This window comes from Hesperophylax consimilis, chromosome 3 (assembly GCF_061612785.1).
Source record: "Hesperophylax consimilis isolate HC1 chromosome 3, BYU_Hcon_1.0, whole genome shotgun sequence".
Lineage (NCBI taxonomy): Eukaryota > Metazoa > Arthropoda > Insecta > Trichoptera > Limnephilidae > Hesperophylax > Hesperophylax consimilis.
The window spans coordinates 36,205,085-36,229,416 of record NC_142838.1 but is presented as its reverse complement, the minus strand read 5'-3'; the positions used below and the strand labels follow the sequence as shown (position 1 = coordinate 36,229,416).

The following is a 24,332-nucleotide window of genomic DNA, read 5'->3' as shown; positions in this document are numbered from 1 at the left end:
GGTAACTATAAACAGTTCATACAAAAATATTAATAAATCTCAACATCTAAGAAAAGTCATTGATTATCAATATCAACGTTTAGCAGCATTTATTCTTGGAAGTTCTACATAAAATCTCTCAATATTCACATATCAAGCTACAAAAAACCTCTGGAAAAACACGAAAAAGGGTGTTGGTTGGTGTTTTCGAAAATGAAGCCAACTTCCTCCCCATAATGGCAAAAGTTAAAAGTCATTAAAAAAGTTATTATTGTAAAAAGATGTATATATTAATATATTATACTGAACGGGATAATATTCCTAGTGCCTAACTAAAGATATCAGTATAGTGTGTGTTTGTTTGCTCCTTATAAAACACAGCGACCTAAAAATAATTTAATATAGATTTATGGAAGCTTGCGGCGCGGCGCTTCGTAATATTAATTTACCTGGAAAAACAATATCTCATGAGAACGGAAAATTCTACGTTGAGAAATAGGAAATATACATTTAAAAAAACTTATTCTCCCGGTAAGCATTCTGCAATAACAGCAACACGGCAGGTTTTCATGATATGCTTATGACTTTTCACTTGGACGGGGCAAACGTTACAGCTGTTTTTCTTCAAATATTTTTTGCCAACTGTAACAAAGTATCAGAGGGGAGTTCAAAGTTTGCTCTATGATTATCAATCCTTGGTACAGCGGAGGATATGGAAATACAGCTGGATTCTCGCTTCGTAGAGAAACTTGTAATTATTACACTAAATACTGTCGTTTTTTCTACGTTTTTTACTGTATTAATAAATTAATCAAATAATATAATATGAAATAAAACAATAATTTCGTCTACCTGTGGGACAATAATAACTCTGGCAATACCTACGGATAAGACAGTATATAATGTAGTAACGTAGGTAGTTCAGTCTCTCTCATCTACCAACTGTCAATTATAACGACTCTGTATTCATTATAATAAATTTATAAGTATTAATAACGAGCATAATTGGAGTAATCATCCACACTAAATAACATATTTTACATGTTTTCGCTTTTACGTGGGCAGCTTTCAGGAAAGTGCATATTTTATCAATAATTAATGAAAATACAGATGTTGATCACAGATTATTAGATAGAAGGGATGATGTTTATGGGATGACGGAAAATACAGAACTGTAAGATTAGGTCAATAGGTTATTAATTACATTACAGGCTTTCTTTATATACAAACCCAACATGACCTACCTATACCACTTTTATGTAAGAATAGCGCAGGCCCGAGGAAAATCACGGGATATCATAATTTAGGATTCGTGAAGCTGAAAGTATTAATAAAAAAAAATGTTTGCCTCAGGCCTTTCAAAAACAAATAGTACATAGAAGATCAGGAATTTACCTTTCCATTGAACGCCTATAGTAAACTTGAAAAAAATATCTGCCATAATTTTTACGAAAAAAATACGCATTAATAATGAATTAAAATAAAATAATTTTGGTACGACTTCATCGCTTTTTTGAATTGTTGCCACGATCTGTCCCACTTTTGAAAATGAAACTTAAATTCAAAGTAAATCCATGTTCTTGAGTTCACTGAACGTGGTCATTAATTTATTTTATGAATTCTATTCTTAAATTACGACGACAAATACTACACTAAATTAGCGGCGTCATATTAAGTGCTGTTTAATTTTAATGTCAAACGATAAAGTAAAATTGCTCTTTATGAAAATAATATTTAATTTCGTAATTATGCTGGTTTAGGTGTATTTTGCGTAGCAACCGTTTCGCTCTTGGAGAACATTATACAATAATAAATTATAACTCTGCCACATACAGTCACATATTTACATTATTAAACCGATTGCCTACATTATTCGATAATATTTAGAGGTTTCATGTTTCATTAATAATTAGGAAATAAAAAAGCGTTTAAGTACCTAGATAAATTGTTAAATAAATAACTTGAATTTTTACACAATAACCAAAAAATACACGGTCAAACTTGGTTACAACGAGAACGAGGGGACCGACGAAATTTGTTCCTTATAACCATTACTCGTCATATCCAAAATAGGTTTTTTCAAAATCGTCTGTACCTAACTAGTCTAACCTCTACTATCGATATATTCGCAAATGCACAGGATATTATGAAAATACGAGTAAGTATGGTTACATGATATATCATCAAAATGAAAATTAAACAAACCTTTAAAAAGTGATGAAACAAAAACTATGTTTGATATTTACCCATGAAACCTATTTAACCTAGTTTTTTGTTTCATCATTTTTCGTTACTCACTTTTTGGAGGTGTGTTGAACTGTCATTTTGATGACATACCCGGTCATATACATATCTGCCCTGATGATGGACACTGCAATGCTGTCCGATACGTTGGCTAAAGAAGGAGGTAGCGCAACACGGCATAATACCCCAAAAACAAATCACTATAACGGTTATTAGTATTTACGAGTATTATGTTTTAGAGTTTAGTTTATAGGGTTGTTTTCTTCTATAGTTTCCCAGATACAGACATTCAGGAGAGTTCTTGTAGGGCGTCGCACAATTGTAATTATAAAGCGACGTTGAGGAGAATATTTACAAAAATAATGCCATTTTTTTATCATCGTTGAGATTAAATAAATATACTTCGTAAATAAATAGGGTTAGGAATCGTTTTTAAATATCTTCAATTACTAAAAAAATCATTAGGTTCATAATTAAAAAAAATATTTTTACTAATTAAATATTATATTAAATATAAAATCGATGAAAATTATTTGAATAGTCACGATCAACCAATTCTAAGGAAATACTTCTCTGATTATTTATGGTCTATAAAAATATTTCGAAAGAAATCTGTGCTTTATCACTCGCAATAAGCTTCGAATAAATAATAACCATAACTTGAAACCTTTTTGGATGAGAAAACTAATATAAAGGATCCATAAAAAACGAACGTTTGAAAAAGGCATTTCCTCTTCGTAATGGTTTTTTTTTTAGCGAAACAAAACCATTTTCGTATAGGGAAAATGTGAAAAAAATTCAATAGACCAATAAACCCAGCTCTGCCGATCCTCTATCACCATCAATCTCATCTCAAACATACTAATTTCGGTTGTGGGTAACTCTGGTTCAATGAACTCGGCTTTGTTTCGAATTTAAGTGTCATTTTCAAAATTTGAACTCATTGTGTCAAAAATTCAGACAAGCGATAAAGAACCCACCTACAATATAATGTTTTAACAGTCAATTATTTTAATTGTCATTTTCAAAATTGGAATTATAATATCCGGTGGTTTTCACGGGTAATGAATAAAATATGTTATGTAGTAATTAAGGGACACAGGGCGTTGCCAGCATAGAAGAGATTCAACAATTAGATTACGGGACCAGGCCGCGGAGAAAACATTTGGGTGTTTCGGCAGCTGGGATTTTTCACGGTGGGCGGTACCCGGAAAACATGGCGTTACGTGGGTGGAATAATGAGACGAATAGACCGCTCTCGACTTTAATCAACTTTGGGTAGGATGCGTGCGACACGGCCTTCTGGCGCGTAATCCATTTGTCACACGAGGAATTCGCACTGTTACGATTTGCGTAATGGAACGTCAGTGTACCAACGTGCGAATTATTTGAAGCGGTTCTTTATTATTTCAATCTGAATTAGAATTTCGTGTACGGAGTTCAGAATTGGAATGGAATTTATAATATCGTTGCTATAATAAATTTCAACAAATATCAATCAACTCAAATAATTACTCCTTTATGCATATAGAGTAGGTAGTGGTTTGCTATGTTTTATGACTTAACAAGGGTGCCCGGTTCATGGGGTGAGGTTTGAGACCCTTTGACCTCTCTCGATACATCGCCTTGCACCGAAGTGGGAGGGATGGATTCATGCGTCCATAACTCCTGGACATAATGACCCCCAGATTCTTATGCACTTTGTCTCCTTCATTTACTTAAAAATACCTTCACACAGCAAATATGACATAGGCCCTGCGGGAAATTATTTATTTAAATCATTTTTTCAGCCATATTTTTAAATGCATGTTAAATTTAAAGTTAGCAATTAAACTATATATTTAAGTAATTTTCTAGCTTTTTACAGCGCCCTTGAAGAAAATAGCGCCATAGGAATTAGTAAAGCTAGCGCAGACTCAAAATTTTGAAAAAAGACAACAAACATAATTTTCTGTTGAAATATTTTATTATAGGAAGGTACATACTTCGATTGTCTGAATTTGTTCAAAGGTTCCTTAAATTCAAAGCAAATCCAAGTTCTATCTAGAGTTCATTGACTTACCCTCTCCTTAAGAACCACATCATAAGTCTCGCGGAATCTTTTTATTCGGGCATTCCAACCCATACGAACTCTTCCATTAATTGTCTCGCCCAGTACGACGCAAATGCCAAAACACAGTATAAAAAACCTAAACAAATCCTACGTAAATTACCCCCCTAATTGCAGCCATGTTTAAAAAAAATTAAAATATCTTCCTACCACCAATTCTAAACTCATGATGTGAGAGAAAGGGGCCTTTTTGGCCCGGAGCTCTGTATGCCATTATTTCAAAAAATTAAAAAGTCAGAGTTCATTGAACCAGGGTTACAAACACACAACCGTAATCAGAATTTTTAATTTAATAATAATATTATGAAATTTATTCGCATTCCACGTAAAACAAATAATAAAGCTTTAAAAAAATTAAGCTCTGTGATTTGTATCAAAATAAGATTGTTCTGGAAACCATGGCTACATTTCGTGATGTTCATTCGTGAGCAACTTGCCTGAGGAAGAAAAGCCAGGAATTTCCATATTCACGGCGCGTGGCGCCACGTGTCTCTCTTCGCGAATTAAATAAACACTAAAACATCACGAATAATCACGTCTGAGAAATCAACATTGGCAGAACGACTATTGAAAACCACATGACAGGATACAGAGTACACAGAATACAGTATGTTTATGTAACTGTTTGTTCATAACAATAAAAATCCTGGCAAGACTTGCGAGGATATTACAGTGGACGGGTTGTTTCAGAGAATCAAAGCAATTTATCAAATTTCACAGTTAATTTCCAAGTTATGTTAGTATTTCAGTTCTGTGCAGTAACTGGCCCAAATGATACATATAAAAACAAATCGTGAATAGAATAGTCTATAAAGTGATAGTCCTATAAAGTTCTGTTATTATATCATTATGGGCCAGTTGCTTTACAGAACTGAAGTTATTTATTTATTTACTAACGGACCAAGTTCAATTAACACATTAGATATTACACAAAGTTAATACAAGGAGAAATGTCACAATAAAATATGCAATGACAATAATTGGACACAAAAACAATAGAGATAATGTCAAGTCAAGACAGGAAAAACGTTTTGATGGAGTTCACGACTTCTGCCGTATCAATAAAAAATATTACTTGCTTAATGACTGACAAAAATCATTAAGACTTACACCAAAAATTAAAACCCTCCAAGCAATTCCCATTAAGAAGCGATGCTGTACGGATTTGATATAATTAATATGAACATCATATCAGTTAATTAAGTCAAGTAGCTTAAGAGATTTATTTACCACATTGTTAATGTGTTCACAAAAAACTTGTAATGTAAAGTAACACCAAGGTCTTTAGACTGAACAGTAGAACAGTAGATAAACAAAGATCATTTAGTTTATATCTAATTGAAAAATAAAACAATCTTGGTAGGATTTAATTAATTTGAGGATCTTATTATCGTCTGCGAAAATTCAAAAACTTGTATGAGAATAAAACACCAGTAATATCATTAATAAATAAGTTAAAAAGAAGCGGAGCTATGTGAGCTCCTTGGGGCACGCCAGACGTTACAGCAATATTAATATTTAAGTATATAATATTTTAATTTTTAAGTAAGAATTCAAGAAGGATAATAATGGATATCTAATAACGATGGCATGTAGTTTGGCCATAAGGATCGAGTGGTAAACTTTATCAAGCCTTAAAGCCTGTGTAAAGTGAAAAGTCAGTGTGAAGAACATAGTGGTAATTAGTAAAGGAGAGTAAATTAGTTGTGTTAGATTTAGCAGAACTAAATCCATGCTGTTCTTCAATCAGTACATTTTTGAAAACAGGAGTGATTTTCTTCGTAACGAAACTCTTTTGAAAAAATTTTGGAAATATGAGATAATCGATATCGGTCTGTAGTTTCCAAATAATGATAATAATAACAAATTTTGAATAGAATTTTCGCAGAACTTTGAAATTTGATTAGATTTGATTATGTAAAGAAGACATCAAGAAAAAAATATTTAAAGCAGTAACTTTTTATAATAACTATTTTTTCTTGGTAAGTTTTCAAATTATGTCACTCGCTGTCGAATTACAGTATGTAATTCTTGATACATCACTTTACTATTTTTAAACTATGTGTATGTATATCTTTTAACTATGTTAAAATATTATATCATAGGCAGGTTCTTTATTGCTTCTTTGAATTCTTGCCACAATCAGTTCCGAATTTGAATGACACTTAAATAAATTCAAAACAATTCCGAGTTCATTGAATCAAAGTAAGCATCGATAACACGGGGCTAGTTTACAAGCTACAAGCCAGCGAGTTCGCTAGCAGCTTGTAAACTGGCCCCGTGTCATCGGCTTTTTTACAATTTGCTAGTTGATTATCCGATTGTAAAAAAGCAGCCAGTAAAATAAAAAGACGGGCTAATTTACTCGCCATTCGCTGGCGTGTTGTCTTATAAGCTAGTTAACTAGCCGTGTGTCATCATCGCTGCTGTGAACTACTTGCGAGTATCTTTGCGTTTTGGCAGTCAGCAAAAATGTCAACGGAAGTAGTACGCGCGGCAGTAGTTATCTTAGCCTGTGCTATCAAGAAGGATTTACAACGAAAACTAAAGAAAAACTTGAAGCAGAAAAGAAAATGGACAAGATCAAGGATAGAAAAACGCGATGAATATGGTGCTTCCAGCCGTTTATTGAGAGAGTTCAAGGACGAAGATCCTTTGGCTTTTAGCGAGTGGAAAGTTTTGTGTGTCATCGACACTCGCTGGCTTACAGACTCGTCAACTAGCAGCTCGTAAACTAGCCCCGTGTCATCGATGCTTTACAATCGCAGACAGACCCACAACCGAATTAGTATTTTTGATTATAAGATAGTTGGGATTTCGTGAGCCATATTCATGAATAAAATGTACTTTTGTTTGTTTGCCTATTCCTATTTGGTATTTTCAGTTTTCACCCGCCGTTGTACACAAACCACAAATCAGCGAGAAATGAATATGCGCCAGTTACCAGTTCCCATTACTCGTATATGGGTTATGTGAATAGTAAATGGTATATGGCTGGGAGCGGCTGTTTGTTTCTGGTCTGTGGACAAATGTACCAGTTTTAAACAGCGGGTTTTGAGCAAGCAGCTACGATGGCTATTAATCGATTCGAGACATAAATGGGTCACAAATAACAATCTAACGCGTTTACAGGAATATTAGAAATGAAAATGAAAAAAAAAACCATACAAATAACCATTCGATACTGGAACATAAGATTTGATAAATTATTACCTACTCTTATAAATTTAAATAAAAAATAATAATGTTATTATTAAGTTATGCAGTGTTTGTTTGGTCTCGAAATGAGAATATGCTTGTTTATGCTAAATGTTTATAAGACAAGGTTTTTTATGCATAGCACAAAGGATAACAAATTATTATAAGCAATAATTAGCCGCCTGAAATATCCATACAAATTGAAAATATCTCCCGAGTAAAAATAAATACCGCCGACGTGATTTGAACCCGCACCTTCTGATGTCCGGTTAGGTGCTCTGAACCACTGAGCTACGTCGGCTTATTTCCAACACGCCAAATAATTCAATATGTACTATTGATTGAAGTACTAGATACTAATACTAGTAAAGTAAAACGTAGTGAATATTTTTATTTACTAACGCAGACCCTTAAAAAATCACGTGATATTATAATTATAGGATTTATGAAGCTGAAAAAATAAATATTTGCATTTCAAAAGACTAAATTTATTCACAAAAAAATTTCAAGGATAGCGTAAAAATTTGGATCAAAAGTAATGATAGGGCCTTTACCGGTGCACTCATCCAAATTCGCAGTTATTGATGCAACCTAATTATTGTATGTATTTTCATATAATTGTAGGTATATTATTAGGACTATAAACGAACTTGGTAAATGATGTATTGATATTGATGCTACCTAACTATTGAGTGTTCGTATTTTTATATAATTGTAGGTACGTTATAGTACTATAAATGAACTTGGTGGATAGGTGCCTCAACACAGGCTAAGCCTAGTGAGGCGGGCTATGATAAACCTTAACACATAACTACATTAACATTTCTATTATTAACATTTCTATTATTAACATTTATTTTACCTACTGTTTATATATTATTTTCCGTTGATAAAATTATATACTCATCTAATTTATAAACCAATGTACACAAAACAGTCTTTCATGTATTTCTATAGTTATAGTTTGAAAATTTGTCACAACAAAGATATTGTATTATTATTATATTATATCGAATCCACTGACAGTGAACGGGCCGCTAAAGTATGTCCACTGGACCTAGTTCAGAGAAACTCCTGTCTCGGTAATGTATCTTCACTCTATTCATTCATATCAAGCATCTGTCAAGCTTTTGAACAGCAATAAATACGCATTTCGAATAAAGAATTATGAATTCGTAAAATAATTTTAGTATGTTTTTAAGTAGCTCTAATTTTTAATTAAAAGTTCATTGAACTTAAGGCGATGCACTACGTCGTTGAATATTTTAAATTGAGCCGCTATCAATAACAACCCTTACGTAGATGGCGATAAGGTTTAAATTCCGGTTTTGATTTATGCAAGAAAAAAACATGGCCAAAAAGTGCCTTTATTTTATTTTGTGGATGTTCAGGCATAAATATTCAATTTTTTTTCGATCATTTTATAAATAACTTAATTTTCCACATTATACAATAAAATCATAACCAAAAATGGGTTCGTAAGTAGGAGATTTTGAACTTCAAAGTAGTTTTCATAGGCCTTATACATAATTTATTTCTGGGCTTATAAAAAGACTTATCTAAAAAATACTCGATTATTTCAAAGTCCAAGATGTATTCTACTCGCAGTATTTAATTAGAGCATCTGAACCATTTCTAGGTGACCAAATTTTCAAAACCAAAAACACATGATTTTGCATTACTACGTATGGCATCGCCTTAAATAATGCTACGCATTTCGCAAGAATAGTTCAAATTACTAACCAACTTACCTATGCACAAACAACCTAAATTAGTATATTTAATGTTATAAAAAAATAAAGGAATTCATCTTAAATTTACTGTCGAAATTATTAACCAAATTAATAAATCCCAATTTTAAAAGGTTGTGTGGTGAATGAAGGCTGCTACGGACAGCGCTTGACGGTTTTCCTTTTACATAAAGTTTATAAAATAACGACCCAAGCGAGATATCTGCTGCGGTTGTAAAATAAGCCATTTTCTTATTACAACCGCCATTTAACAATGAAGGTCCTATTACATTTTGGGTTAACTTGGATAATAATATGGTAAAAATCCGATTGCCCTCCTATAATCCGAACTACGTTTCACATTATCAGTAGCTACCTACAATAATGTTTAGATTGTAATGAACCCATAGTTGACCCCCTCTACGAAAATTATCGTAACGCACAAAACACAAAAGGTCATTATAAAGATAATTTACGCAGGGGGGTAGAAAATGTACTTAAACATTTAACTAAGGGCAGATATTGAATAAACGAAATTTAAAAAAAAAATCTTATTGGACTTTAATACCCAAAATGATGATTGCAAAAAGAAATTCCGAGAATAAAAAATTTAAAAAACGACCTTCAACGATTTTGTAGGTAAAAGGGATTCAACCAAATTTCAATGCTGAAAAGCCAAGACGTGGAGTATTCTATTCACCAACGACAGGCTCACGGAGTTCATAGAATTCATATTCATTTTCTGGATTACTAAGCAGGTACTTGAGTACCCAGCCTACGTGTTGAGCAGAACTGATTTCATTCCTTGCTCTCAATTAAATTTCATTATCGCCGTAGACTATTAATTATAATTTAAATTGGATTCTGGCAATGGTTTTATCTCGGTGTTGATATTTGATTACCAAATGGTAATTCAGCCCAGCGGATAGGGAGGACGGTACTAACTAACGCGTCAGTAAACGTTTGATGATATTATTAACGTGGGTGAAATTTTTCAGTCAGCGCCAGAGCCTAGCAACAAACAGGGAGGTTAGCTGCGATATGATTTGGCGTTTTTAACATTATGCTGATAAAGACCCACACGGAGAAAAATGAGTATTGCTGATTTAATAAGAATCTCTCTAAATTATTCGTAATACGGTTAAAAACAGGATTGCAGGACCTCAACGAATGAATTGATGAGTTTCCTGATAAACTTAGGCTGGGTTGTTTCGGAGAACTTCAAATTTCAAAATTAATTTTCAAGTTCTGTGAAAGATATTTTTAAGTTCTGTTTTTATTTCAGTTCTGTCAAGAAACTAGCCTATAATTATATAATAACAGAATTTGAACAGGACTTTCACAGAACCCGTAAATGAACGTTGAAATTTGATGAATTGTTCAAATTCTCCGAAACAACCCTCCTTAGTCAAATCGAATGTATTATCACGATGTCGGAAAGCGTCGTGTCGATCATAAAAATCGTAATATTTTGGCATTTCGTCATTATACATATATTATCATATGCAGGTGGTGCATGAATATGTGTTCCGATTATAATAACTATAAACAAAAAAAAAACTTTTTCTACTTATATATATTATACTTAGGTACTTGAAATATAGTAATGGTTTTATATTACCCACACTCAGGCAGTGCCTTAGTGGGTTTTCATTTCTTGTGTATACAATTTTGGTAATATATATTATGTTATTATTTACTGTCTATTATTATGTATAATATATGTAAAGAAATGAAAATAAATACAGTAAAAAAAAAAGATATATTAGGAAATTACTAAAAGTTTATCAGGAAAAGACTTGGAATCCCGTTTTTACCCGGATTACCAATAGTTTTCTTAATAAATCAGCAATACTCATTTGTATCCGTGCAGCCAAGCGACACCTCTAAGCAGAGCTTTTCGTAAATGATAATCAGACAAGTTCAATGCTTTGTTTCTGGTTCCGAAAATGCGACAAAAAGTTAACATTTAAAAAAATAAAGTTTTAACTTATATATGGATATAGGTGGTTACCTAAAATGATTTGCGCTCCGTTCAAGCACGCAGGGTACCAATTCTTAGAATCGTTTTGATGGGAGAGCAAAGTTTCGAAAGACCAATTTGTCAGAAAACCAAAATACTTAAATTTTAAATTATGTATGAACTCCCAAGAAATGTTAAAGAAGTTACAAGCGTTTGCAGCTTTTCGTGGCTTACCAATTATTCCTAACCTGAGATTTGTGTAGGATATTGAAGTTGAAAAAACAAAATTTTCAAAATGGCGTAACGAACATTAATATTGAATATTCAAAACTATTAACTATCCCATTTTTCTCACACGGATAAAAGTTCAATTCAATTTAACTCCAATGTAGTTTTTCTGATAAAATCCGTTAACTTGTTAGAGTTAACATTTTAGTCAGAACTTCAGAAGAGAAGTTTCCCGGTTGCTATTGGAAATAGGTCGAAATTAGCATCAGCCGAGATGTTCCGCTGTTTGAATAATTAAATCAGCGTGCATACGTAATGTGATACACACAAGCACCCGCCATATTGTACGAAGCCACGATGCGTTACTTGCAGAATATTTACACAGTTCGTGTGAGCCAATACCACCCAAACTATTAAATAGTATAAGGTAGTTGTAATACAAAAAGTGGCTTTGCCTTAACTGCATTCATACCGCGTTTTAAATAAAATTTAGGTACATTTTTTATTTTTTTATTTAAAAATATACTTTTTTTATATAAAAACATAAATATGTTATACTTAAAAAACTAATTACAATAAAAATGTTTTCTTTTTAACGTAACTACCCAATTCAATAGAGAAAAACATTTCTCGTGTTTGAGTTGGGGAGTAGCGCCATTACAATATACATAGGGTAAAGAAAAGAAAGAAAGTTTTTATTTATAAAGTAAGAAATAAAAAAAAATGTATATAGCATGATAACAAAAGTATAGATAATGAAAATAGACTAAAATAGCAGTTACTAAATTAGATACAAGGTAAATGTAAATAAATTTAACAATACATTTTTTATTTTAGAATATATATTTTTACAATGTTTACTAATAGCAGCACATTGTTGCCCCCTGATCACAAACAATGGTTCACAAAAAAAAAAGCTCGCAGTGACTCCATTTCAGCCCCCAAAAAACCTCAAACCCTTTCTTTGACTAGAAAATACACCGATAGCCTTTTAATCCCCAAATTTAATAGAGTGTAATATAATCATTAGTTAGAAAATACACCTGGAGTTTTCACTCCAGATTTGAACGGGGCATAAATAGGAACAATGAGTGTCATTGGTTAGAAAAGACACCTGGAGCTTTCACTACAACATATGAACTAGGTATATTACAATAATTGGTTAGAAAAAGACGACTGGAGTTTTCACTCCAAATACGAACAGGGCAAATTACGGCAATAATTGGTTAGAAAAGAGGCCTGGAGTTTCACTACAAATATGAACAGGGCACATGACAACGATGCGTGTCATTGGTTAGAAAAAGACGTCGGGCTGTACGTGCCTTCTCATCCGAACAAGGCTTTATTAGCAAAAAAAAGCGCAAACGTTGGTATTTCAGATAAGAAACCAATGTTCGTCTTAAGAATCAGTGTCGTTCCAAAGAAAAACAATATTTACCTAATAATGGGTAAATAACCCAAATTTTGCGTTGATGAATCTGTAGAGCTACGGTCGTTATTCACAAAGCTGGAAGTTGTGATAACAATAATTTTTCTGATAAAAGATATCATTCTTGGGAGTTGTCAGCTTCACATTATTTTATCATAGTCTGCCTTCAAATTAATCTAGATATTAAACGTCGATGCGACTAGACAATTTGACACGTGCGTTAGAATGATGTCAAATTAAAGGAAATATTATTACAATATTAGGTGTCGGTGTTGTTGAAACAGATAATAGGTTTATAATAGTATTATGTTCGCAAGGCTTGAAACCTAATTGGCGTTTTGCACAGTGCCTAATCGTTAGAGAATATTGTACAAGCTTATTTGTAATTAACGTAATTGTATGCGAAATTTGACGTTAAATTAAAACGTTTTCCATATTTACAAACTTAATTATAATCGAATATATTCCCGTGAACCTGAAAATATTTCTGTTCAAGTCATTTATATATCAAATGGTATGTATTATTATAACACTAGCTGTACCCTGCCTCGCGTTGCTGTGGCTTAGTCTGTATGTGTGCAGATAGAGAAACAATAGCGCATGTTGCTTGTACGTCCAACAGATTGCGCTATTTAAAAAAAAAATGTTTGTCAAACAGATGGCGTTGTTTTTCAAAAAAAGCATGTTTTACCTGCTATAGGTGACATCTACACAATATATAAATATAAAAACACACGCGTATTTGAATGCAAAGTTGTATCAACATTTTACAGCAATCGATGAAGAACTTTCGTAGATTTAAGATTTTGAATAAAAGAACATTTACATTTTTATTTACATAGATAGAAGATAGATTATCTTTATTTTTTTCACAAACCGAGCGAGTGGTTCGAACGGATCCGTTTATTTAATTTATGTTGTGTGATTATTAATACTGCTTATTATTTGACAGATAATAGTGTTTTGATTTTTTAAATCAAGGTGTGCTGCGCAACAGAAAATAATTTAGACTAAATAAAATACAAAGATATTACGTATTTTTTTTTGCGAACAAATAGTGATTGTATGTACATTATTATTTTTTTGGTAAACTAATGTTTAAGACAAGATTTTTTATGCATAGCACAAAGGGTAACAATTATTTTGCAAGCAATAATTATTCGCCTGAAACACTCATCCACATTTAAAAATCATCTGATAAAAGACTTTATCGATAGTGCAATAGACTAAAAAACTTTTATCAGGAGAATTTTCAATGTGGATGAGTGTTTCAGGCGAATAATTATTGCTTGCAAAATTTGTGCTATGCATAAAAAATCTTGTCTTAAACATTAGTTTACCAAAAAAATAAAAATTAATATTTGACAAGTTCTAGTATTTCACCTAAAAATGTAGACAATTTGTCTCGACGCCATCTAGTGAGAGAGTTAGCACTTACAATGCCTTTCTCATATAAAATAAAGTTGGTTGTTTTCAGGTGAAAAAATGTAACAAGCAGTAATTGTTGAATTAAACACTAGTATATATTGAATTATTTCGCGGATAAGAGATAAGCCGCCATAGCTCAGTGGTCAGAGCTGTCGACCGGAAATCGAAGGGACACGGGTTCGAGTCCCGTTGGCGTCATGTATCTTTTATCGGGAGATTTTTCAATGTGGAATGTGGATGAGTGTTTCAGGCGAATAATTATTGCTTGTAAAATAATTGTATGTACACTTCGCTTGCGGGTTAATAAACACAATGACCCGGATTCTTTATATGGTATATATTACAGTTAAGGAAGACATTTCGAACGTTCTTATTTCGTTAGATGTTCTATTCAAGATGAGAAAATCGTTACAGGATTACGTGTGACGAAGGAAGGTAGGGGAGAGCAGGCACTCCGGGCAGTGACTCGGGAGGGAGGGGAGCGCGGGGGATAACAGACAACTGGGTCATCTCACCAACCAACCCAACCATTTAAACTTTTACATTACGAAACTTGTAAAACAATTAAGCCCTGTAATATTGCATTTGCCTTTCAAGAGCTTTTTAAAAGAACTCTAAAGGAGTATTACACCTGAAAAAAGCCAACGCATCAAAGTAATTTCAATAATTATTTAGGATCTTTGTAATGTACAATTTATTGGAATAACTTTCGAAGGTTGTACAATGTACACATCGATGAAATATGTAATCATTGAATAAGAAGATCGTAATATTAACAAATCTAAAAGATCATACTGATTTTATTTCATCTGGCATTTTCATAATATTGCGTAAAAAAAACCTAGTTAACAACCACTCTGTAAATTACCATCTCAACACAGGCGTTACACACCTAGTGAGATGGGCAATACGTCATTATTGTAATCAAATGTAATATTACATATAATAAATAAATAAATTTACTGATCATTACCTTTTTATTTTCTGTGTTTTTTTTAGATTATAATATCTTCTTCTTCAATAGTTATTTAAAGTGTTAATTTGTCAAAAAATAAGACTGGATGCCGAATTATGTTTTACATGTTGTTAAATAAAGTAATACATAAATTTATTTAATTTAATTTAATTAATTAATTTAAATAAATTTTTGGTGGCAATTTAAATTACTTATTCCCTATTATGCTGTCTCAGTAGAGGTAAAGTCACAAGGAGGGAATCCATAATTGGTTTTATTTTGACAATATATAAGATAATAAGAAAAAAGTTGTATTAACTCGGGCGTAACTTGTAGCCTGCAACTAGTTACCGATAAAATATAACCGTATCATTTAACCACTTAATACTCGTTTTGTTTTAACAAAAATGAAACTAAAAACATCAGGTTATTTTATTTTTTATAAAGTGTAACATACTTTAAAATTGACCAGTTCAAAAAAAAACAGAAGCAATAAAAATGTAAAAAAAAACTTAAACATATTAAAAAAATAAAACAAGACTAACTACAATAAAAAATAAAAAAACAATAAAAAAATCTGACGAGAGCAGTTCGTTTGTTTATACAAGTCAAAATACGCGAGCAGTGTTCGGGTTGTCGCGGTACGATACACGCGCTGTTCGCGAACACCGCTCATTCAAAAGCATTGGTTAACGAAAATAAATCACCTATTTATAAAACTCCGAAACATAAGCCTACTTCCATATATATTTATATACCTGCCCAACATAAGCCTACTCCCATGTATATTTATATACCTCGCAAAAATAAGCCTACTTCCATATATATTTGATTAAATATTGATCAATAATGTATACATACACTTCATGCTCAAATGACGTTAGTAGGTAGCGTACATTATGCAGGGACTGTATGGTTTAGTTTCAAAAGCAGCAAGCATCATCCGTGAAATTATCGTGGTTAATTAATAGTTCCGGTTTACGAAACTTTCCAATCCGAAACGAGAAAAGGGGTTCAAGGTTCGTAACAATTGGAGATAACTGTGTGAAGGAAACTGTCTCAACATTTATAATACAGCTTAATATTCCTACCAAGCAGATGGGAAGCAAATGGTTTCGCAATTTGAAACGGGCCATAACCTAATAAAGGGAAACACAAGATCGATACAATTTAGGTTGAGTAAGAAAATGCTCGGCTTTAAGGTAAAATTTAATTAGCCATCATCGGCAACCGCCACAAACCCGAACAAAATTTTCCTATTACAAGCCAATGTAACCTTTTTCAAGTAATTAAATTATCTTTCGGGAGGAATTGCTAGAAACGTAAAACAAATGACGGACAATTTGAATTTAAATACACACAACTTTCAGATTTTATCCTTTGAAGTATCGAGCACAAACGGTGGCGGTGAAATTGTAGGAAATGTGCTTACTACATAAGTAACCAAAAATAACAACCTGCAAATACTGATACAAAACAAATATCTTGGGATGTGCATTGATAAGCACTTAACATTTAAACAGCTTATTCAAGATATTAAAGATAAAACCACCCCCTTAATTAGCGTTTTAAGCCGGTTATCATATCTGTTACCAAATAAAATGAAAAAAAGGTATATATTATAGCCTTGTACATTCACATATAAACATTACATCAATGCATTTAAACTACTCTATTGAAATCTGGGGGAAAAATGCACATGAAACATACATTAATGAACTACAGGTAACTCAAAACAAAGTTATCCAAAAGCTTTTTCACTTCAAACCCAAAACATCCACATAAAAATTATGTATGGAAACAAAACTGTTAACGAAGAAAACTGTATGAATATAATACATATCTCCTCATATACAAAATAAATAATAAACTCATACATACAAATACAGAATTCATTAAAACGTCCCACGTACACACACACTTAACAAGGCAACACAATAACATACATTTAAACACCATACATACTATGGGCAAGCAATCCATTGGTTACGAGGGGGGCAACATATATAATTGCCTTCCAGACAACATTAAAAATGAAAAAAGTGTAGGTACATTTAAAAAAAGAGTTTTATGCTCGATCAGCAAAACACTGAAAGTGAATAATATTGTTGTGTTATGAATTTATGTTAGTTATTTCTAGTAAAAAAAGAGAAAATGTAATTTCCTTTTATCTGGAATAAAAACTTAGAAAAAAAAACAATTTCATCAAATTTAAGAAAAAAATAGAAAATGGTAAGTTTTTAGATTCTCACGGCCAAAAGCATTTTTGTTGTTTGTTTTTGGGGTGTTATGCCGTGTTGCGCTAACTCCTTCTTTACACATCTTCGGATCTACCGGATCTGCCCTGATGATGGACACTGCAACGCTGTCCGAAACGTCGGCTAAAGAAGGAGTTAGCGCAACACGGCATAACACCCCAAAAACAAACAACAAAAATAGAAAATGGCTTAAAAAAGTGACGGAAAGATGTTATAAAATTGATTGAAGAGGAAATCAATAAGCTGTTTCATTGAAATATAAATAACAACAAAAAACGTATATTTTTTTATACACGAGTTGTAGCGTATTATTTACATCGTTATCTATTAGCGAACGAGGCCGAATAATAATTATTCAACACACATTTAAAATAAAATGCAGACACCACAAAATGCTAACCTTGGAAGGTCATAGAAGTTGTTTATCATTCGTAACATAATATAGTAATCTGGTTAGTATCGCAAATGTTTTCTACCACATAGCACTTCCGGGTGTTGGGAAAAGGGTTCCATGATAACTCAACACAGTGATAATTCAACACACTTTTAAAAAGTGATATAAAGTTTATGAACATAAATATTCAAAGTTTATAAATATTTTTATATCACTTTTAAAAAGTGATATAATTTTTTTTAACCTAACCTAACCTACTTAACCCAGTTAATAAAGTTTTTGTTTCATCGCTTTCCATGACTTTATATAACTTTTTAAAGATGTGATGAATTATCATTGTGATGATTTATCCGGTCACCTAGGAAAATAATCAATCAGGACGCTAAAGAAAGTATGAACGGTATCTTGTCACGTGGACACAGGAAACAAGTTCTTTGTGAAAGCTCAGTAAACTGCAACAAACGGATAGAAAACTTAGCGGTGAGATTCAACAAATTTATTTAACTGTGTGCGTCATTATGGTAGGTGAAAGGTACCTGTTCTAATGATATGGAAAATATATTCAAATAAACTGCGCCTTCTATTTATACATTCGCAAACAAACTGCAGCAATTTGCAAACACTCATTTTGGAATATTAGTGTGAAACACGCATGCTTCTTATTATTAACTTTAATTTAAATAATAGCCGCCTCACGCGCAGCACTGTCAAAGTTAATTATTTAGTAACGCCCTCAACCCTGAAGTTATTAATCTAGGTTAACGTGTACTGCACGTACCAGCATCAGTGTAAAAGTACATAAATTAAACAGCAGCGAATCTCGGTTCAGACCGTGTCAGCGTGAGTTGTGAGTAAAGTGCCGCATTCCGTGTCACATGCAACGTGTCTCGCTAGCAGCGAGTTGTCCCCAGTCATTTGGTTATTAGGGGCGCACACGAAAAGCTAATTGGTATTTCTCGCGTACGCCTACTACGCATCTCCTCCCATAGGAGCTTTCGCGGCGAGACGCAGTGTTTCCATTTCATGTATTATTCAACCTTAGACGTTTATATTGGAGTCGGCCATCAGCCATGACGAGGGCCGTTACGTTGTGACATAGCGGCCGGTTGGTTGCATGGTTGGGCGCAGTTGGGGGATGGATAAATCACCGCACGAGGGTGGAGATCGGCAATCCGCGATTCCACGCCGGCAAAACTTCAAGGCCTTTCGTGCATGGAGATACTTACAAGCCACTCGACTCTAGTGCGCGTAGCATACTTGTAGCTCGTGAGTAGCCATTATACTATTTTGCTAGTGTTCGTACACGACGCTACGCGTCATGCTGGTAGTTCGCTATGCGAGTTGCGTTCGTATGTACTACTCGTTTGACAGAAATGACGTCCGAACATGATTTAAATGTTAAATTTGTTCTGGAGGTGGGAAATATCCATGTTTATATAAATTTACCAAAATACGTAAGAAAGGATTTATTAGAGTTGGAAAGAAAATTAGAGTTGGAAAGAAAAGTTCATTTGACATCATTCTCATGTAGAGTTCTTGGCGGCGACGAATGTCCTGCAATTAAAATTTATTTCGTTGCATGGGTGAAGCCAAAATCTTCTTTCAGATCGATTTTTATGCATGTAAATATAAAGAAGAATATTATTATTGTATTCATCGCTACAGTCACTTGACATCGTATTACCTCGACGACTTCACATTTCGGTCAACGGCTGCACGTTCAAATGTAAATGAGAACTATATTATTATATTCGTCGCTAGTCACTTGACATCGAATTAACTCGACGACTTCACATTTCGGTCAACGGCTGCACGTTCAAATGTAAATGAGAACTATATTATTATATTCGTCGCTAGAGTCACTTGACATCGTATTAACTCGACGACTTCATATTTCAGTCAACGGCTGCACGTTCAGTATATTTCGGGTAGCGCCATGTACGGAAACCACCATTAAAGAGTAGCATATTGGTAGGCTCCATATGGTTGTGTCACAGTCACGTAGCTTGTAAGTATCTCCATGTACGAAGGGCCTTATTCATGCGATAAAACAGTGCTCCGCAACTGATGTGCCACAACCAATGAACGAGACTGCCGCGGAACATTGCTTCCAAGAGGAGAATAAACTCAAACTGAATTGTATACCTATAATACAGGGTGTATCGGCACTAACCCGACAAACTTTAACCAGCTATTCCTAAGCACATTTGGAGTAAAAAATGTTATGGGCACTTTGCTGTCCGGTAGCATTTTTTTTTCAATTAAAAACAAAAAAAATTAAAATTTCCACACTACATCACTGTCATTGGCATTGCGTTTCGTGTTCAACAGCTGTTATAAGCAAGTATGTCGAAAAGCGTCTTCTCTCTTTCGCACACACTAAATAATAATAGTTAAAAATGAGACGAATGGTGCCGTGCCATTTCGTTGTGATTGTAAAAGCGCGCCAACGTGAATAGTAAATTTTTTATTAAAAAAAAAAGTTACCGGACAGCAAAGTGCCCATAACATTTTTTACTCCAAATGTGCTAAGGAATAGCTGGTTAAAGTTTGTCGGGTACGTGCCGATACACCCTGTATACAATACTTAACTCGGCTTATTCTCTTACTTATTAACTCAATTATTATCAGTATTATTTACCACCCTAGCAATATTAAAAAAAAAAAAAACAAACAAACAGTTCTCGAATAATTGATTTTGTTTTGATATTTAGCTACCGCGTAAAGGCGCATATTTATAATCCAGCATTTAGGACAGCAAGCTTTCGAACTATTTAAATAAATGTAATATATGTGATTTACTTCTTCAGACAAATTTATTTTTTATTTATGGTGTTCGATAAATTTGGTGCGTTGTGGGTGAAAAAAACGGTTGCGTAGCACTGCAAAAGGCAATGAAGCATTTAAAATAAAATAAAAACCTCCTCCGTAGACACCGTACAGCTGAACAAGCAACAATTTCAGATAAAACTAACTCTGGGCTCTTATCTCCCTTATCGGCAGAAAGTGTGCCGCTTGACGCGAACAGGGTACTTCAACCAACACGCTCCAGACAAGAATGCGAGGGTAAGATCGATGAAAAAGTTCACAAGTTTGTTTGCTGAGAGTTACAAAGGGATAACCTTTCTAGGTATCGGATTTTTTCCAATGGAGTACTTTAATATACGTATTTATGAAGACTCGTGTTTACAGCATAAATCTTCAACTCTTTCTTACTCGACGAAAGCAGTTCTGTAAGTCTCGAGAATTAAAAGCATTGTATTGACAACGGAAGCTGAAAACAATAATAACCAAGGTTACGTGATTAACTTACCAAATGTGTGGACCGATTCTTCGCAAGTTGAGATAACCGTGCGCCAAATCTGAAACAATGAAATGAAGGATGTAATGAAGATAAATATAAAATAAAAACGACAAATATTCAAGCCCAGACATTCGTATTCCGAGTGCATAGGACTGCGGACTCGAAAAACGTAGAATTTGAACATTTATAACTAGTAAGTAAGAGAATGTCAAGGAAATTTACGTTTATGATGACTACATTCGCAACAAAGGGTAGATCTCTTGAATTGACGACTCAACCTAATGAAGTAAACATGATTCATTTACAAGGCAACATTGTGGAATAGAGGGCGTACAATTCAAAGGGAAGCGAATATGCCGGAACAATCAAAAGCGCTTCAACATACCTATTTTAAAAGGAAAGTTTACTTTTTAAGACAATTTGGCTCTTATTGAATAATTCTATTCGACACAGTATTGAATCTGCAAAAATTGAAGCATTGATATTTTTTATGTTTAATTCATACAAATATATTTAATTAAAAAAATTATATAAATCAATGTATATTATAAAAGTAAGTGTACAATGTGCGTGCCACTAAAACTCAGTACGGTACGAGAGTCCTGGAACGATCAAGGGAGTTATATGGTGTGGTAGCGAAACGAGTCCTGGTACGATCAAGGGAGTTATATGGTGTGGTAGCTCTCTATCCCCCATCCTTGAAGAAGGTTCCTGTTTGTAACTGAAGGGCGTGCTTTTGAAGATACAAGGGCGGAAAATTTCGCCCTCTAGAAATTTCTAGAACCGTCCACAACATTCGAGAACATCCCGGAACATCCTTTAATGTTGTGGAATGTTTGGGAATAGTCTGGAACGTTCGGGAACATCCCAGATCATAATGAACTAAAAACGGGAGTACAGGCCGTTTCCTGATAAACTTTTAGTAAATTCGTAATCGTAACAATACATTGGTATCTCCAAATACTATAAAATAAAGTCACTATCCGCGTCTGTCTGTCTGTCTGAAAAAATAAAATACTTGCAGAACTAAATAATAACATAATTAAATTTAATATACATAAAATTTGTTTTTTTTTTACATTAACCCTACACAGGAATCCCCGAGGAAAATAATTTCATCAGGGCTTATGTCATCTTTGGGGATGCTGTGTGGAGTCTTTTTTAAGGAAATGAAGGAGAGGAAGTTCTGGAAAGGTAGAAAGGTGTAAGAACTGGGTAGAACCTAGGGATCAGTGTATCCAGGAGTGACGAATGTTTGAATATATCCCTTCCACTGCAGCGCAAGGCGATGACAATGACTCGGGGTTTGACAATGCGAAGCTTACGGAAGAATACGGGCTTTTAAAGAAACATAAGCTTTGAAAATTGAAATTATATTTATCAGTGTCACCTATAACACTTTTATGACTTATTCGTTATTGCTATGCAGTAAATCCTCAGACTCGCCATCCGGGGTTTGAAGCTGTCTTTTTTCATAAGCTTTTGAGACGAACGTAATGGGGGGGTTTGACCGGAGATAATGCTATGTAAAGCCCTAAATCATCCCAGATCTCCTTTTTCCGAGATGGGTTCGCATCCACGCGATCTCTCGCAGCTTCCCGAGCGAGACGGATTATTAGTTGAGTCAATCAATCAGTGGAGCAAATCCAGCTCTGGACGAGGACGGAAACCGCAAAAGTAAAACACCGTCGAATTTCTTCCGACCTTTAACCGATGTCGACTGAGCGAGGATTAGGGAACACGAAACGGGGCTCCAATATATTTCCTCGTGACTACGACGACGTTTAGAGCTCAAGGAAGCCAATATACGATATGGCTAATGCGTCGACAGTTGGAACAACAAAGTTCTATACGAAACTGATATATTGAGGTTCAAGTATGAATCCCGAATAAAATACTAATACTAAAATACAGAAATTTAAGAAAAAATGAAATAGTAATAGAAGGTATTGTGAGTGAATTATCTTTATGTTTAACAAATTTCTAAACAAACAGAATACGGGGCAATAGCCAAACAACTAACAACAAACATTAATAGACCGTTGTTGCTTTTAAAATATGCTCAATTCCAGGGCACGGGGTTCTATTTGATTATTTTAAATAATTTTTTCGGCTAAATACCAAGTTTTTTCGCATAGCATGTCCAAGTGTCTGCTCAGAAAATTCTCATTTCTGAGCACAAACTGCCTCCTGTTTTATATTATGTTTTAGTTTTAATATTCGTGTTTTGTCCTGTCCTGCTGTTATTGTTATTCTAAGTTTTGTCATCACTTGGTATAAACAGTGCGTTTAGTGTTATAATATTAGATCTGCATTGGGTAAGGCACACTGTAGGAATAATTTTAATAACCACTAATACTGAATTACGATTTTTTTAAAGTTTGTTAAACGAGTAGTTAAGCGCACTTGAAGTGAAATGACACTAAACTGCGCTATATAAATGCCATGTTATTATTATTATTAAAACTTTAGTGAATTCAATTACAATACGTTCTGCATATTCACTGCTACATAAATGTCAACGAATTTATTTCCTCAATTCAAGAAATCGGCAGATGGAACCTTGTTGTCCCAAGCGAATGAGCAGAAACACAATGCAAATTGAACCATGTTGCTCCAAACATATTTTATCTATGGCAAATATGTAGAACTAAGTTGCCCGTGAACTATGTTGTTCTAAATATTATATAACTATATATAGTTAGTAACAATGACATTGTTGAAAGAATAACGTTAGTAGTTTCTAATAGAAGAAAAAGTAAATATGTATGCAAGAGTGTTATATCGAAATGGCATAATATTATACCATATTTTAAGTTGTGCATAACCTGCATCACTACGCAAACCTGTATTGAGGTAGAATTTTTAGTTAATTATTTCTCGCATTTTGTCTATGGTTTACTTATAAATGTTTAATATAGGTTCCCATACAGCTTACTGTCATAGTTAGAAATATGAACTACACGGTGTTAGAAAGAGAATAATCCTAAAGTACACCCCTATGAAACCAAAGTTTCCGACCGGCAATTTGAGAGAAAATTATGAAGCTGTAAATTTTTAAGTAATTATTTTTATATGAAACGACACAAAGTGTGGTGGCAGTAATGTTTAC

General features: G+C 33.5%; 1 protein-coding gene across 3 annotated transcripts in view; it reads right to left on the bottom strand.

The window, feature by feature from the left end:
• krz (beta-arrestin protein kurtz) overlaps positions 1-24,332 on the bottom strand; it is a 199,469-nt gene that overhangs the window by 115,493 nt on the left and 59,644 nt on the right. For all 3 annotated transcript variants that reach the window (XM_089650589.1, XM_089650591.1, XM_089650590.1), the window contains exon 2: positions 21,230-21,278. The gene's annotated coding sequence lies outside the window, so the exon portion shown is untranslated. The remainder of the gene's footprint in view (positions 1-21,229; positions 21,279-24,332) is intronic.